The sequence below is a fragment of the Zalophus californianus genome, chromosome 4 (genome assembly GCF_009762305.2).
Source record: "Zalophus californianus isolate mZalCal1 chromosome 4, mZalCal1.pri.v2, whole genome shotgun sequence".
Classification (NCBI taxonomy): domain Eukaryota; kingdom Metazoa; phylum Chordata; class Mammalia; order Carnivora; family Otariidae; genus Zalophus; species Zalophus californianus.
The window spans coordinates 171,312,439-171,328,316 of record NC_045598.1 but is presented as its reverse complement, the minus strand read 5'-3'; the positions used below and the strand labels follow the sequence as shown (position 1 = coordinate 171,328,316).

Here is a 15,878-nt window from a genome sequence, read left to right as displayed (position 1 = left end):
TAGTGTATATACACAATGAACTATTACTCAGCAATAAAAAAGAATGACATCTTGCACTTAGCAACAATATGATGGACCTAGAGAATATTATACTAAGTGAAATAAGTCAGACAGGAAAAGACAAATACCATATTATTTCACTTACACGTGGAGTCTGAAACACAAAACAAAGGAACAAACAACAATACCAAAAAAGAGAAACAGACTCATAAATATAGAGAACTAGTAGTTTCTAGGGGAGAGGGGAATGGAATGATGGACAAGATAGGTACAGGGAATCAAGAGGTACAAAGTTCCAGTTATAAAATGAATAAGTTACAGAGACGAAAAGTACAGCATAGGGAATACAGTCAATAATACTGTCATAACTTTGTAAGGCAACGGATGGTAACTACACTTATGGTGAGCATTTCATAATGCATATAATTGTTGGATCACTGTGTTTTACACCTGAAACTAATATAATATTACAGGTCAACTATACTTTAATTAAAAATTTTAGGGGTGCCTGGGTGGCTCAGTCAGTTGAGCATCTGACTCTTGATTTTGGCTCACGTTGTGACCTCAGGGTCATGAGATTGAGCCCCAGGTTGAGTTCCATGCTCAGCTCAATGTCTGCTTGAGATCCTCTCCCTCTCTCTCTCTGCCCCTCCCCCACTCACACTCTCTCTAAATAAAATCTTTTAAAAAATTTTTAGATAAAAAATAATACCTCTTTCTAAAATAAAATTGAATTGTATCTGTTTAAATGTTCGCTGGCATTCATAATTTGTATCATGAAAACTTTTCACAAAAGATAAAGGAAAATCATTTTAGAATAGAATTTCTTTTTTTTAATGTTTTACTTTTATTCCAGTTATCATACAGTGAATATTCGTTTCATTTGTACAATATAGTGATTCAACACTTCCACACAACACCCAGGGCTCAACACATAAATGCACTCCTTTATCCCCATCACCTATTTAACCCATCCCCCCACACTGACCTCCCCTCTGGTAACCATCTGTTTGTTCTCTATACTTAACAGTCTGTTTTACGGTTTCTCTCTCTCTTTCTCTCTCTTTTGGTTTCAAGTTTTTATTTAAATTCTAGTTAGTTAACACATAGTGTAATATTGGTTTCAGGAGTAGAAATTAGTGATTCATCAATTACATAGAACACCCAATGCTGATCACAAGTGCCCTCCTTAATACCCATCACTCCTTTAGTCCATCTCCTGCCCACCTCTCCTTCATCAATGCTCAGGTTGTTCTCCATAGTTAAGAGTCTTTTATGCTTTGCCTCCCTCTCTCTTTCTTTCCCCCTTTCATGTGTTCATCTGTTTTGTTTCTTAAATTCCACGTATGAGTGAAATCGTATGGTATTTGTCTTTCTCTGACTTATTTTGCTTAGCATAATACACTGTAGCTCCATCCACATCATTGCAAATGGTAAGATTTCATTCTTTTGGATGGCCGAGCAATATTCCATTATATATATACCACATCTTCTTTATCCATTCATCAGCCGATGGATATTTGGGACCTTTCCATAATTTGGATATTGTTGATAATGCTGCTATGAACTTCAGGGTGCATGTGTCCCTTCAAGTCAGTATTTTTATATCGTTTGGGTAAATACCTAATAGTGCAATTGCTGGGTCGTAGGGTAGCTCTATTTTTAACTTTTTGGGGCACCTCCATACTGTTTTCCAGAGTGGCCGCACAAGTTTGCATTCCCACCTGCTGTGTAAGAGGGTTCCCCTATCTCCACATCTTCTCCAACATCTGTCATTTCCTGTCTTGTTAATTTTAACCATTCTGACAGGTGTGAGGTGCTGTCTCATCGTGATTTTGATTTGTATTTCCCTGATCATGAGTGATGCTGAGCAGTGTCTGTTAGCCATCTGGATGTCTTCTTTGGAAAAATGTCTCTTCTTGTCTTTTGCTCATTTCTTAACTGGATTATTTGTTTTCTGGGTGTTAAGTTTGATATGTTCTTTACAGATTCTAGATATTAACCCTTTATCAGATACGTCATTTGCAAATATCTTCTCCCATTCCTTAGGTTGCCTTTTGGTTTGCTGACTGTTTCCTTTGCTGTGCAGAAGCTTTTTATCTTGACGAAGTCCCAATAGTTCACTTCTGCTTTTGTTTCCCTTGCCTCTGGAGATGTGTCTAATAAGAGGTTGCTATGGCTGATGTCGCAGACATTGCTGCCTGTGTTCTGCTCTAGGATTTTGATGGTTTCCTGCCTCACATTTAGACCTTTCATCCATTTCTTTATATATTTATCTCACGCAGCAAGTGTTCTGTGTGATTCTACAGACTAAGCCTCACAGGGTGACCTACTCCCATTTTTCCTGAAGGCATCTGACCATCAATAACTGCTACAAATTCATGAGACCGAGATTATCACATCTTTCTAATAGTATCTGTGACAGCTAAAAATACTAATATGTTTGTGTGTCATCTTACCTGCAATTGCATGATCAGTTGACTCTAAAGTGGAGTTTCATGTTTGTACCTAAATATTTAGCAATTTTAACAGTGCAATGAAGTGACAGACTAAATATAAAAAGACCAAAAAATGTTAACTGGCTCACAAAGAGAATTGCATAAGTGTCCTTGTCCATGAAAACATCTAAAATTGAAAACAACCAAATGAAATCAATTAAATAAAACACTCTCTGCTTTCTTACTCCCCATGTAAACTCCAAAGCATAGAGAAGTCCAGTACCTAAAACTTCAGAGTTTTCCAGGGCAAATGGGTGGCTCAATCAGTTAAGCATCTGACTCTGGATTTGGGCTCAGGTCATGATCTCAGGGTCTTTTTTTTTTTTTTTTAAGGTTTTATTTATTTATTTGACAGAGAGAGAGACAGCGAGAGAGGGAACACAAGCAGGGGGAGTGGGAGAGGGAGAAGCAGGCTTCCTGCCGAGCAGGGAGCCCGATGCGGGGCTCGATCCCAGGACCCTGGGATCGTGACCTGAGCTGAAGGCAGATGCTTAATGACTGAGCCACCCAGGTGCCCCATGATCTCAGGGTCTTAAGGTCAAGCCCCACATTGAGCTCCATGCTGAGCACAGGGCCTGCTTTAAGATTCTCTCTCCCTTTGCCCCCATCCCCAGTGCAGTATACATAGCTATTCACACAACTAAGCCTGGCTTTTTGTACCTTTAAACAGTTCTTCATTGATTTTTAAAGGTATTAACATTGCTATTCATCATTTTCATGTCTATAGTTGATATAATTCTTATTATGTATGAAAATTTAATTTTTATTCAACACAGATACAAATATTCTGAGATAAGTCAAATTTCAAAGGTCCAGGCTTCATATCCACAACAGCTGGGGCATTCTCTGCCTCTGACCTCCAGGTTTCAATAGCTTAGGGCCGAGTCTAGCTGTTTCCTCTACCTGCAAACTCTAAGAGCATGGCTTTTGCTGGAGCGCTGTGGTGTTGCAAAGTCCATTTCTTCCATTAGGCTGGTCTTGTGACCCTGGATGAGTTTCTTACTTTGTGTAAGCTTTTGTGCCCCCATCTCTAACATGGGACTAATGATATGTACTCACATATTAAATGATACAATTCATATAAAATGCTTACTACACTATTTGGCACACAGTTGGGTTCAATAAAAACTGATTATTATTGTAATTACTGCTATTGTTTATTGAGAAGGCTAAAGAAAATCAGAATAACACCAAACCAACGCATATCATAGTAAATAACATTGCAATAAAACTTACACTCTAGTGCCAAGGGATGATTTATTTATCCATCTATCTTGGCAGAAGGAAAATAGATGGAAGCTCAGGGTTGAGCAATTAAAAAGAGTCAGAGGTTAGAAGATGTAACCTAGCTTCACCTTTGAACTGAACACCCTAAACCTTTACCCTATAAAATAAAGTAACATTTAAAGTCCTGGTTTCTAAACTTCAGAGTAAGTCAAAATGCACTTGTAGCATTAAAATATGGTATGCCTCTTCCTGGACTTTAGGCATGGAAGTTCTGGACCTAAGAATAAATAAGCCATCATACCTCACCTCGAAGAGTGCAGATCTGTCACCTGAAATACGCAAGATGTATGGATGTGACCTCAGAGGCCCAGCTTGATTTGCTAGGCAGTGAGCTGGCTGAGACTGGGAACCTGGCCTCTCCCCAGCAGGAGTAGCTGCACCCAAACCTAGCTTCCTCTAGGATTGGTGGCCTCCCTTCCTGGCCGCAACTTCAAACAAGCCCCCAAGGTTTCCAGGTGCTGTACACCTGCAGTTTCCCAGCTTGGACTTCTTGGTGCCTGAGTTCACAATAGAGGAAAGTCGAGTAGCACAGGGATAGGGTCCATCATATGGAACAGAAACATACTGCATGTCAGGCAGCCTCAGCTCATGCCCAACTTTTGGTAGGATAATGAAGAATGGAGGACCGGGTCCCACCTTGCTGACCCTTTCCATTTATGGGTCCCCAGTAAAAGTGTTCCTTAATCCACACCATGAAACATGGTATTCACCTTCACCCCCCCGCCACACACACAAGAGGGACAAAAACAGAGAGGGCTGTAGAGGCCTTGATGGAGTCTGTAAGATACATACAGGAAGACTCAAAGCAAGAGGGGCAGCCATCCTTTTAAGTCACCGGAAGAAGTTTGGCAAGGAGAGTTGGACTTTCCCTTTAAAAGGTATCATCTTTTGCTGACACCTCCCATTCCTAAAAGTCTGAAGGGTAGGGAAAATAGGCCTGCAATTGATCACCTTGACCCCTTCTCCAGGAGAATTATCAAATTTGGACATAGGGACTCTTGGAGAAGAAAACACCCGTCCCCATGAGAAACACATACTTCAAATTAACAATCCTTCTGCCATGGGAGCCATGTGGGGTCATACAGGTAAGATATGATTTTCAAGGACTCAGGGCCTACGACTGTAAAATGTCTGCCTTCTTGCATATGTGGTTTTAAGTGACTAACTGAATTTTTCTTTTCTTTTTTTTTTTCAAGATTTATTTATTTCAGGGAGAGGAGGGGCAGATGGAGAGGAAGACAAGCAGACTCCCCACTGAGCAGGGAGTCCAGCGTGGGGCTCAGTCCCAGGACCCTGAGATCATGACCTGAGCCAAAATCCAGAGTTGGATGCTTTTTTTTTTTTTTAAAGATTTTATTTGTTTATTTGAGAGAGAGAGAATGAGAGACAGAGAGCACGAGAGGGAAGAGAGTCAGAGGGAGAAGCAGACTCCCTGCTGAGCAGGGAGCCCGATGCGGGACTTGATCCCCGGACTCCAGGATCATGACCCGAGCCGAAGGCAGTTGCTTAACCAACTGAGCCACCCAGGCGCCCCAGTTGGATGCTTAACCAGCTGAGCCACCGAGGCCCTCCCAACTGAATTCAAATGTAACCTTTGAACAAGTGTCTGAACAGACTACAGTATAATTTTAAATAAGTGTTCTCTTTGCTACATGTTGTACTATAATCCTCATGAAGGCCCAGCTCCCAGGACTCCCCAGACAATGAAATTAAATAACTGTTGCTATGCTCCACCAAGAATAGCATTTTTTACTACAAAGTAGAACAAATTGTCGCATTATAGGTGGATGTTCTTTTAAGGGCTGCTAGGCTAAATTTTACAATGAAATTTACTTTCACATAAGCTACCAACAAAGACTGCAATGATCTCCCCAAATGTACATTAGATTCCATAAGTACGGTTGCTGTGCTGATGGTAGTCTTTCTCCTACCCATCCTGCCCCCGTCCACACATTTAGAAGCTCATGAAGAACACACTGAGTCTTGGCTACTAGAAGTTTTCTCCAGCAGAGGCAAGAGGGTCAACAGAGGAGCACTGACAACGCAGAGGAGTTATAGGTTGTGGAAGATGTTCTCAACCGCAAGAACTGAGGGAAGGAAGACCCTGAAGAAGTCACTCCCACTCTCCCAAGGACCCTCTGGAGGCCTGGCTTCAGCCAGGAAATCTTAGCATATAGACGGTGGAGGTACAAAAAAAGAACCAGAAATGTCCAGATAAGCCCCAAAATTCTCACAGTTTTCAAACTCCTCCCTGAGTAAACATTCTTCCAGAACTGCTGACAAATAGCCAAACCAACTTCCTCTCCTCAGTGTTCCCCTTTTGGAAAGGAGATTATCTAGCAACAAAATATCCATCCAAAATGGAGCTAACAGGAAGACAATTGAAGAGATTCCCTCTGGTTAATTAACCACGTAAATAATGAAATCATTCTGTCCCGTAATAAACAAAATGGCTCAACAAATCCTGGTGCATTGGAATAGTGGTTTGTAAGGAATTCCTGCCCCTAACTGCTACACCTTTGCTTGAAAGATGTAATTGCAAGTTATAATGCAGTCCCTGAGTAATCAGACTCTGCCCTTCTTGGCTTAATGCCCTCATTAGTGCGAAGTCAGCAAATGGCGAACATGTAGACAAATGCGTTGGCTCCAAGCCCAGCTTCTTAGATTTCATGGATGCTTCTCAATGGGTTTAACTGGAGCTGCTCTCTTTTGTAGTCAACACAGGCGTAAGAAAAATCACGCTTTTGATATCACAGTTCTTTATCAGTACTTGGATACAGAAGCTTTGCTACATTTGCACATATGCCAACCATTCTGAAGAATAAAAGGCTAAATTCATATTATATTATCTGAGAATAAAACCACTTTTATTTGGATTTATTCCTACTAATTATCTTTATGGTAAGATGCAGTATGAAATCAATGCCAAAGTCACTATTGTAATATCAACACAATGTACACTGAAATATAAGCTTAAACCATATTAACAGTAGAGAAAAACCTGCCTTCTTGATAAACAAATGTAGCTCCCATTTCCAATTTATGGAGAACAGAGGGGGGAATCGACAAAATATATTGAACATGTGACATGAAAGATCTTTTTTAGTTATGTAAGTAAAAAATGTTTTTGCACTTTTTCCAAAAAGTCATTATCCCTAAAACAACTTTGCTTAAACAAAGAGATGACTTTTAGACAACTTTGGCTTTCTCTGGATGGAGGGGTTCCTTGGAAAGCCATCAAAATCCAAGGGATACAGAAATCATTCTTTGTGATTTGAACCTGAACCACTCGCATTTTGGTCATACGTTGAGAGTTCCATTTTACTTCTATTACCAAGAAAATCCTGAATGCCAGAGACATAGAGACATATATTCCAAATAAGAGGTGGTGAGGGGTAGGAGATGAGGGAGAAAGTATCTGGATGCTGAACAGGTGACCGACCATCATGATAGGGAGGTTTACAGGGGAAATCACGTTGAAAGCCATAGAGTCCAAGAGGCATACCAATGTCTCCTAGCCTTTCCTATGCTCTGTCTTTTCTATGGACATTTTCTTCTTCTCTGTATAAGCTCCCCACTCCAAACTCTAAGTTATCTCTCCAAAAATTTTGGTTTAATCACATTGTACTCTGCTCAAAAATTTTTCACTTATTTCTCATTGAGCCCAAATTACCTTTTGCGGAGGACATTGCGCTGATCTCCCCAACACTCAATGAACCCTTCTCCAAAGTACAACAGCTGTGATCCCCCCTATTCCCCAAGGGGACCTAAGGCAGGCAGGATAATAACATCTTCCTTGCCACAGTGGTACAGATGGCTAAGCCCAACACCACCCGTGAAGATCTTTGCTTTGCTGCAGTATCTCGTGAGTCTGTGAGTTAAGATGGTCCCAAAACATCAAAGCTCAAGAATTTTGCTGATCCTTGATGGCAGCCAACTCTCTCTTCAGTCTTCATTTGTTCAGAAAACAAATAGTGAATATTAGTAAATCGCATGTTGAAGGTTTTAGGGGAAGTATATTATTGTCTGCAATTTACTCCAAAGTACCCAAGAATAATAAGTTGGATAGAAGGAGGGATAGAAAGACAGTTATGTGATAAAGCAAACACGGTAAGATGTTAATTGTGGAATCTAAGTGGTAGATGTAAGGATATTCACTGTAAAATTCTTTAAACTTTTCTGTATGTTTGTAGTGTTTCATGATAAACTGTTGGAAGAAAAAGCTCTAGTTCACTCTTCTTCTTTACACGTGGATGTCCTTAAAAGACTCCGTGATATCTTTCAGCTCTTGTAAGTACAGCAGCAGGATAAGTGCTCTTTATCAGGGCAACTGAGGTCTGTTCATATTCTCTCATGATGCCTTAGGTTCTACCCGCTGTTATGTTTGAGGATCAGAGTCTACAACTCAGTCACTAACAAAATAAATTGTAACAAATGTGAAGGAAAATGAATCATAGTTATGCATTAGATCATACTGCCTTAAAACCTCATCTCTAAAACTGCTTTTTGTTGTCAGTTCTTAAGAAGAGAAATAGCACAGTAAGTAGGAGCTTTGGCAAAGCCTTGTTTTATCTACCTTATCACAGCTTAACTGAACATAAAATAAGGGGCACTCTGTGCCTCAGTGTAAGATACATATCATCTCACCACAGGGACTAACCTCTTGCTTTTTGCTGTGAATATATTCTGTGAAAGTCACTTTCATTCATGGAAAAGTTAGAGAGTAAAAAGGTACGTAGAACTTCAAGAACAACTCAAGGAAAAGAAGATGCAAGTTTATTCCATTCTCCTCTCCTCCTAGGAAGAGGAAAGGAAGCAGAAGAAAGGAAAATTACTTTTACAATCCAAGCAATTCACACTTTCCTGCATTCAATGTACGTGCCTGAAAATAGTGGGAAAATCTTATAAGAGGATCGTGTTGTAAATAGCAAACCAACCCAGGATACACAAAGGAAATATGTACTAAACTCTTCTTCAATGTGAAAAAAACCAGTCCTTTCTTAACATACTTGCTCGGTAAATTTGCACTTTCACATGTTCTTCTCTGAAGAATAAGATAATGGTTGCTCTTAGACCCGCACGTAATTATATATCTCTACACTACCCCCTTTCCAATCCTCCTTGCTATTTCTGTCAAGACACCATTCACAGTGTATTCTTCCCAAATTTCACAGCTTGTTAGAAAATGGCCAAGCTTCGCACATAATAAAATGCAGTGACTAACCCAACACTAATGAAAACAGGATAGCATGAAATGGGACTTGCCCTTTTATTGGGAGAGTGTTCATCAGAATGTTCAGTTGTTTCTCGCACCGTAAGTCGAGGTCAGAGGAGCTGCTGTGCTAGGACTTGCCCTTGACTCCTGCCTGGTCTGCCCGCAACGCCTCCCGCTCAGCTCTCTATAACAGTAACAGTCCCACCACCCAAAGCAGAGCCTCTCAGAGCTGGATGATCTACATCAGGCCAGGATCTAGGGGGGTGCTGGGCCACAGCTTGCCTCAATAAAAGGAATCTCTGGGCAAATACCAGAATCAGAAATGGGTAGGTACAAGTATTGCAGGGAGAACGTGTCATCAGCATTAAAACTAATAAGCAAGAAGCAACCAGCACAACCAACAGAATCACAAGTAGCAGCTGAGGGGTAAGGGTGGACAGATTTGAGACTTTCTCTGATGCCACTAGCTGCTAACTACCTTCTTCCTCCTCCTACCTGCCCTGCAGCTGCCGGGGGCTTCCCTGAGCTGGAAGCCCTGGCTTTCATCCCCTCTTGCCACACCCCAGCCACAGCTGTTCATCTGCAGACTACAACAAAAGAACATCTTGTCCCACACTCCTGCATGGGTTTTCTCTCACTTCGTCTCATCTCTCCTTATCCAACCTTCAAAGTATTGTAAAAGCTCCAAAAAAGTGATTCTTCATGCAGACCCAAGTAAGTCAGGGTTCTCTGAACCCTTCCAGGATGGAGCCATCCCAGCCAGCCCCGAGGAAAAGGGATCGCATGGCGCCTGCCGGCAGTGCCCCTGGGAACAGCTGCTTGCAAGCACGCCGTCTGGCCCACTAAGCCCACTCTGCCCCAAGGTGTCTCCATTGTTGTCGCCCAAGTATATAATAATCCACAAAAACCAGTCGCTGACATGATGAGCTTCCTTCCAAGTACGGTTAAGGCTGATAAATATTGGAACAAGGATCTCAGTTCTAGAATCCACATCTCCTCGGGACAAGGAGAGGAGCATAGAGAAGTGTGAGGACCTACTATGTAGAAAGAGGGTTGACTATTGTTTCCTCCGTCTTTTCCTAATCACTGACCTCATAGAAACCAACCACTTAAGAGCCACCACTTAATAAAGGCAAGTGAGTTCCTGATGCAAATGAATACTGGAAATGACAGGAGAGGAGAATGATCTTTCTTCCCCTTACACTCTCTTCTTTTAAGAGGTGTTTACCTTATTCTCAGGTTTACTGATTCTGAGAGATGGAAGCCATAACTTAACTATCAGCATTGGCCTTTGAGAAAACACAAATATGTTATTCGTTAACAACTAACACACCAGTCATTTCAGAAAAAGATGTACATGAGAATAAGTCCATATGGATATCAAATAATTCCACAATGGTTTATGGAGTGCTTACTAAATGTCTTCTATTTGCATGATGTTTTTTTTTTTTGCAAAGCATGACAAAGTACCTCCAATGCTCTCTGCTGGTAAGAAATGAGTCATTACCAAGGGTCTGCTCTGTACCAGGGTCCTGCACCCTGCCCTCACATCCAATTTGTGAAGCAGAAAAGATGTTCACAGGAACAGAGTCTGTATGTTGGAAGAGCCTCTGATTCAAAGGCATTTCAATACTCCACACTAGGCTTTTCTGCACTGACTCCAAATACAGTGACTCTATTTCCTACAGCACCCCCCCCCTTTTCTTTATCCAAACAGGCAGTAATTTCCTGACTCCAGGATATCTCTGCTCTTGAGAAGAATATAAGTGTTCTTCTTCTGTTTGGATCCCTAGATTTCAGTCATAGCTTCTGGGTGGTAGTTTCCTGCTATTCCCTTCAGTTATAGTGTCTAGTAGAGCTAAGCTTCCATATTAATGGCTTCCAGTAGGGGCTACCCCCAAGACGATCTCCATGCCAAATGTAAAATTCCTTAAGTTCAAAATGCAATGAAATGGACTATTTCTCCTTTTTCTCTTCTGCATGCTCTAAATTCCTTAGCTCATATTTACTTTACCGTAGCTTGGTTTTTGGTTCGATGAGCCGATTCTTAGCTTTTATCTGCATACTGTATTAACACTTGCAAAGCAAATTCAGGAAAGCAATTCAATATTTATTGAACGTGCTTTTATGAAAAAAGCAATAGCAAGGCTGTAAGAGTCTGGAAAGGCAGTCTGTTATAGCAAAAAGGCAAATACATCAAACAATTTGAAAGAAGTACAATTTCCTACAATTTAGCTAAAACTCATTGCCTAGTAAGTTGCTTGTAGGGAACCCACTTTAGTGATTGGACAAGATTGTTGTAATTAGCATATTTAGTCTAGGTAGATGAGCACAACTGGAATGCTTGAAACGTTTTCTCTCTTAATTAAGCATTCCTCATTACCTTCTTAATTCTCCTCCCTACTCCACTTCCATCCCCACAGCTAGCAAAATTGGGAACTGTAATTTATCTTCACATCAAATGATTACAAATTCAGAATGAGTGGAGTCCAAATTAAGTTTTTAAAACCACATGGCAAGGAAGACCCAGTTTAATAGTTAGTAGAGGAAGTGACCATTCTATCTTGTCAAAACAAACGCTTCCAGAAATAAATTGGATTTTTCCCGATAGAATGGAAAAAATCATTTGTCTACTTATTTGTTTGCAAAAAGATGTCACACTAGAATGTGATAAGTCTTATACAAGGATTCCATTTTACATTTGTCTTATCATTACATTTTGTAACCCTCTAAATTGCTTAGTTGACGACACCATTAAGTTGTTAGTCTAGCATCCTGCCTAAGTGCAGGGACTTTCAACTCTACCACTTCATGGCTGGATAACCTATGGCCAGTTAGTTTAAATGTTCTGCTCCTCGGTTTTCTCACCTGTAAAATGAGGGTGATAAGCGTATCTTCTACAAGGAGTTGCTATGCGGATTAAAGGTATATATATTAAAGGCATATATATGTGTACACGTATATATACACTCATGCATACATCTCCTTGGCAGGTAACAAATGCCATATAAGTGAGTCTTATTGTTATTATTACCATGCCTACCATCAACACAAAAAGAAAAGTCATATTGTTGGGCCTCATTATTTTGACGCTCTATCACAAATCACTTTCTTGGTAAGTATCTCTGGGATTATCCTAGAGAGGAAACATTACGTGGATTTGGGGTGTCTTAATTAGAGTGTCATAGTTATGACTGCATGGCAAATTTCAAGGTAAAAGACATACAAAGAACATAAAAATAACAAATGATTTGAAAATTCATAATATGAAACTCTATTCGTGAATGATTTATGTATGGTTAATTATCTTCAAATTAGGAATGTTCTGAGATTTTCTCGACTATTCATGGCACGTTTTCTGTTCTGTATCAAGAATGATACTATAAAAATATATATGTATGGGCACCTGGGTGGCTCAGTCGTTAAGCGTCTGCCTTCGGCTCAGGTCATGACCCCGGGGTCCTGGGATCGAGTCCCACATCGGGCTCCCTGCTCCGCGGGAAGCCTGCTTCTCCCTCTCCCACTCCCCCTGCTTGTGTTCCCTCTCTCACTGTGTCTCTCTCTGTCAAATAAATAAATAAAAAATCTTTAAAAAATATCTATATATATGTAAAATATCAGTTCCGTTTGGTGTAGTAATAATGTGTTATTGAGTTAGTGATAAATGTCATTGCATTCTTTGGCCCATCAAAAAAGCAAACGTTTATTTTAAAACATAACATAATAAAATAAAATTTAAAAAAATAAAACTTCCAACATTTTGTCTTTTATCACTCTGTAATAAAATCTCATCCAAATCCATTTTTGTCTGGTTTTATTGAGATATAAGTCACATACCACATAACTCATCCATTTAATGAATATAATGTGATGATTTTAAGTATATCCCCAGAGCTATGAAATCATAACCACAAACAAGTTTATAACATTTTCATCATCCCCAAAAGAAACTCTATACCCATTAGCACTCACCCTCCATTCTCCCTCCCCACTGCTGCTGGCAGCCACTTTCTGTCTCTATAGATTTGCCGATTTTGGACATTTCATATAAATGGAGTCATATGACATGTGGCCTTTTGTGTCTGCTTTCACTCAGCATATTTTCAAGGTTCCTCCCTATTGTAGCACGCATCAGTACTCTACTTTTTATCCCAAATAATATTCCGATGCATGGATATACTGCACATTGTTTATCCATCCATCAGCAGATGGACACTTGAGCTGTTGTTTTTAGCTATTATGAATAATGCTGCTGTGAACATTTGTGTATGCATTTCTATGTGGACATATGTTTTCATTTCTTTTGACTATATACCTAGGAGTAAAATTGCCAGGTCATATGTTAGCTCTATGTTTTATTTTTGAGGAAATGCCAGACTGTTTTCCAAAGTGGCTGCACCATTTTCCCTGTCCACCAGCAGTGTAAGGTTCCAACTTCTCCACGTCTTTGTCAACACTTGTTACTATCTATCTCTTTTATTACAGCCATCGTGTCCATAAAAGTGGTATCCGAATGCTTTTTTTAAGATGCAAAACCATAAAGATACATTGGGCAAGGAAGCAAAATCTTTCACGAAAAGGGAAAGAATGAAGAGATTAGGAAAAGGACCCCGCAGTCAGGCTGGAAAAGGAAACAGGAGATATTTCTAAGTTTGCTAGTTAATTTCATGTCCTTATGCAACCAACTGCCCTTCAAAGTGTCAGGATTGTGGAGCCAGCCCTCAATTTCACAGCTGGCACTTATAATAATCATAACAATAATGAAATCTTGGTTTATTGTTTATTTTGCAAAGTTCCCTCCCATATTCTAGCCCATTTGTTTCAACACCACAAATCTTCTGTGGAAGGGTATTATTAATTCCCATTCTGCAGGTAAGAGTACTGAGGCCCAGAGCAGCTGACACGACCAAGGGAATATGGTTAAAAATATATACATACATATGTACGTATGTGTGTTTAACAGTAAATATTATATTTAATACATAGGATGAAATAAATATATTTATTTTATATCTCTCTCTATTTTATATATATGTGTGTGTGTGTGTATACATATGGCATTAAATAAATAAAATGCACAGAGCTGGGCCTGGAAGCCAAGTTTTTTTTTATTTCAAATTCCAATCCTTGGTGTCTCCAGTTCCTTATCACTTTGATTTGCCTTATCTCTGATGACCCAGAAAGCAGTGGGAAAGCAAGAGAGGACAAAGGGAATTGTATGGGAAGCGGTTAGAGGCAGGAGGCCTGCACATCACGAAGTCCCCCCAGTCAGACTGTGGGAAAGCAGCTAAGGATGTTAAGGACACGTTGTGACAGGGACAGCAAGGATGGTTGCATTCCCACCCCTTCATGAGAGGTTCCTCCAGTAACCAAGAAGCCACTGAAATCCCTAAATTCCGAATATATCATCTGTACTGTAGTATACTTAATCACATGCACTCATCATTCAAATATTTATTAAGTAATAACTATGCTCTACACACAGTGCTAATAACATGGCTGAGATTTTAAAAAAGCAATGATTATAATTTTCCAGAGTAAAATTAAATAGTGAACATTTTCTAAGCCCTTCACATGCAGCATCTCATTTAATCCCCACAACATTCTTGCAAGAGATGTGGAAACAGGCCCAGAGAGTGACTCAGTAAATTGACCCCAAAGTCACAGAACTAGTAAATGGTGAGGCAGAATAAAAACCCAGGCAGCCTGATTCTATACCCTGTGTTCTTAACCACCACCCAATCCTTCCTGCCAGATCTCACTTGGCTGGAAGTCACACGTGGTGACGCACAGAGACCAATAATACTGATTAATTCCAACAACCATTGTTGAATGCTCATTAATACAGAAGCTCAAGGGCAAATTCCCACAACAACCCTATGAAGTACTAATCTTCATTTCCATTTCATAGATGAGGAAACAAAGGCTCAGAGAAGTGAATTAACTGGTCGAAGGTCACAGAGCTATAATAGTTAATGCCGACATGGTGCTTACTATATACCTGGCTCTGTTCTAAGCACTAGCTCATCTAATCCTCATAACAACACTATGAGATAGGTTCCCTTATTGCCCAGTATTCTTAGTTAAGTAACTTGTTCAAGGTCCCAGGTTAGTAAGTAGCAAACCCAAGATTCACTCTGACTAAAAGTCAGTCTTCAAAACAACTTAATGGTGACTATTGGCTACAAAGTGGCCGAGCAGAAATTCAAACTCAGGTCTGGCTCTTGAGTGAAAAAGAGCCTTCTCTCTTCCTACCAACAAGCTAAGTGTGGCCCTCAAACCTACTTTTGTACAGAGAGTAACAACTGCTCTGGAGATCCCCAAGGAAAGGACATTTAAGCTGCCTCCTGAAGGACAAAGTGCTTCCTGTACAAAGACGGGCACCATCCAATTTGTTATTTTAAAAGAAATGAGGGGCACCTGGGTGGTGCAGTTGGTTAATTGTCTGACTCTTGGTTTTGGCTCAGGTGGTGATCTCAGGGTGGTGAGATCCAACCCCGCCTCAACTGGCTCTCAAAGAGGAGGCTGTTTCAGTTTCTCTCCCTCTCCCCCTTCCCCTCACCCCCTTTAAAATAAATAAATAAATCTTTAAAAAAATATTAAAAGTACCGGATAAGGACTTTGAAAAAGATGACACAGTAACGAGGAGCAAACAGGTTATTAAAAAGCAAATGCATCAGATTGAATCAGAAAAGCTTTTGATTTTTATTCAATTAGAAAATACTCCTGATGAAGGAAAAACAAGCTTTTATTCCCTTTAATTTTGACTATACGTTTAAAAATCATCGAGGGATTGAAGTGTGCAATTTGCCTTTTGTAACGTTAAACTCAACAAACTCTGACTTCCAATATTTACTTCCTCAATCTAACTGCTGCAA

General features: G+C 40.1%; 1 protein-coding gene across 2 annotated transcripts in view; it reads right to left on the bottom strand.

Moving 5' to 3' along the window:
• Positions 1 to 15,878, bottom strand: part of DEPTOR (DEP domain containing MTOR interacting protein) — a 130,929-nt gene that overhangs the window by 113,675 nt on the left and 1,376 nt on the right. The gene's annotated exons all lie outside the window — the stretch shown is intronic.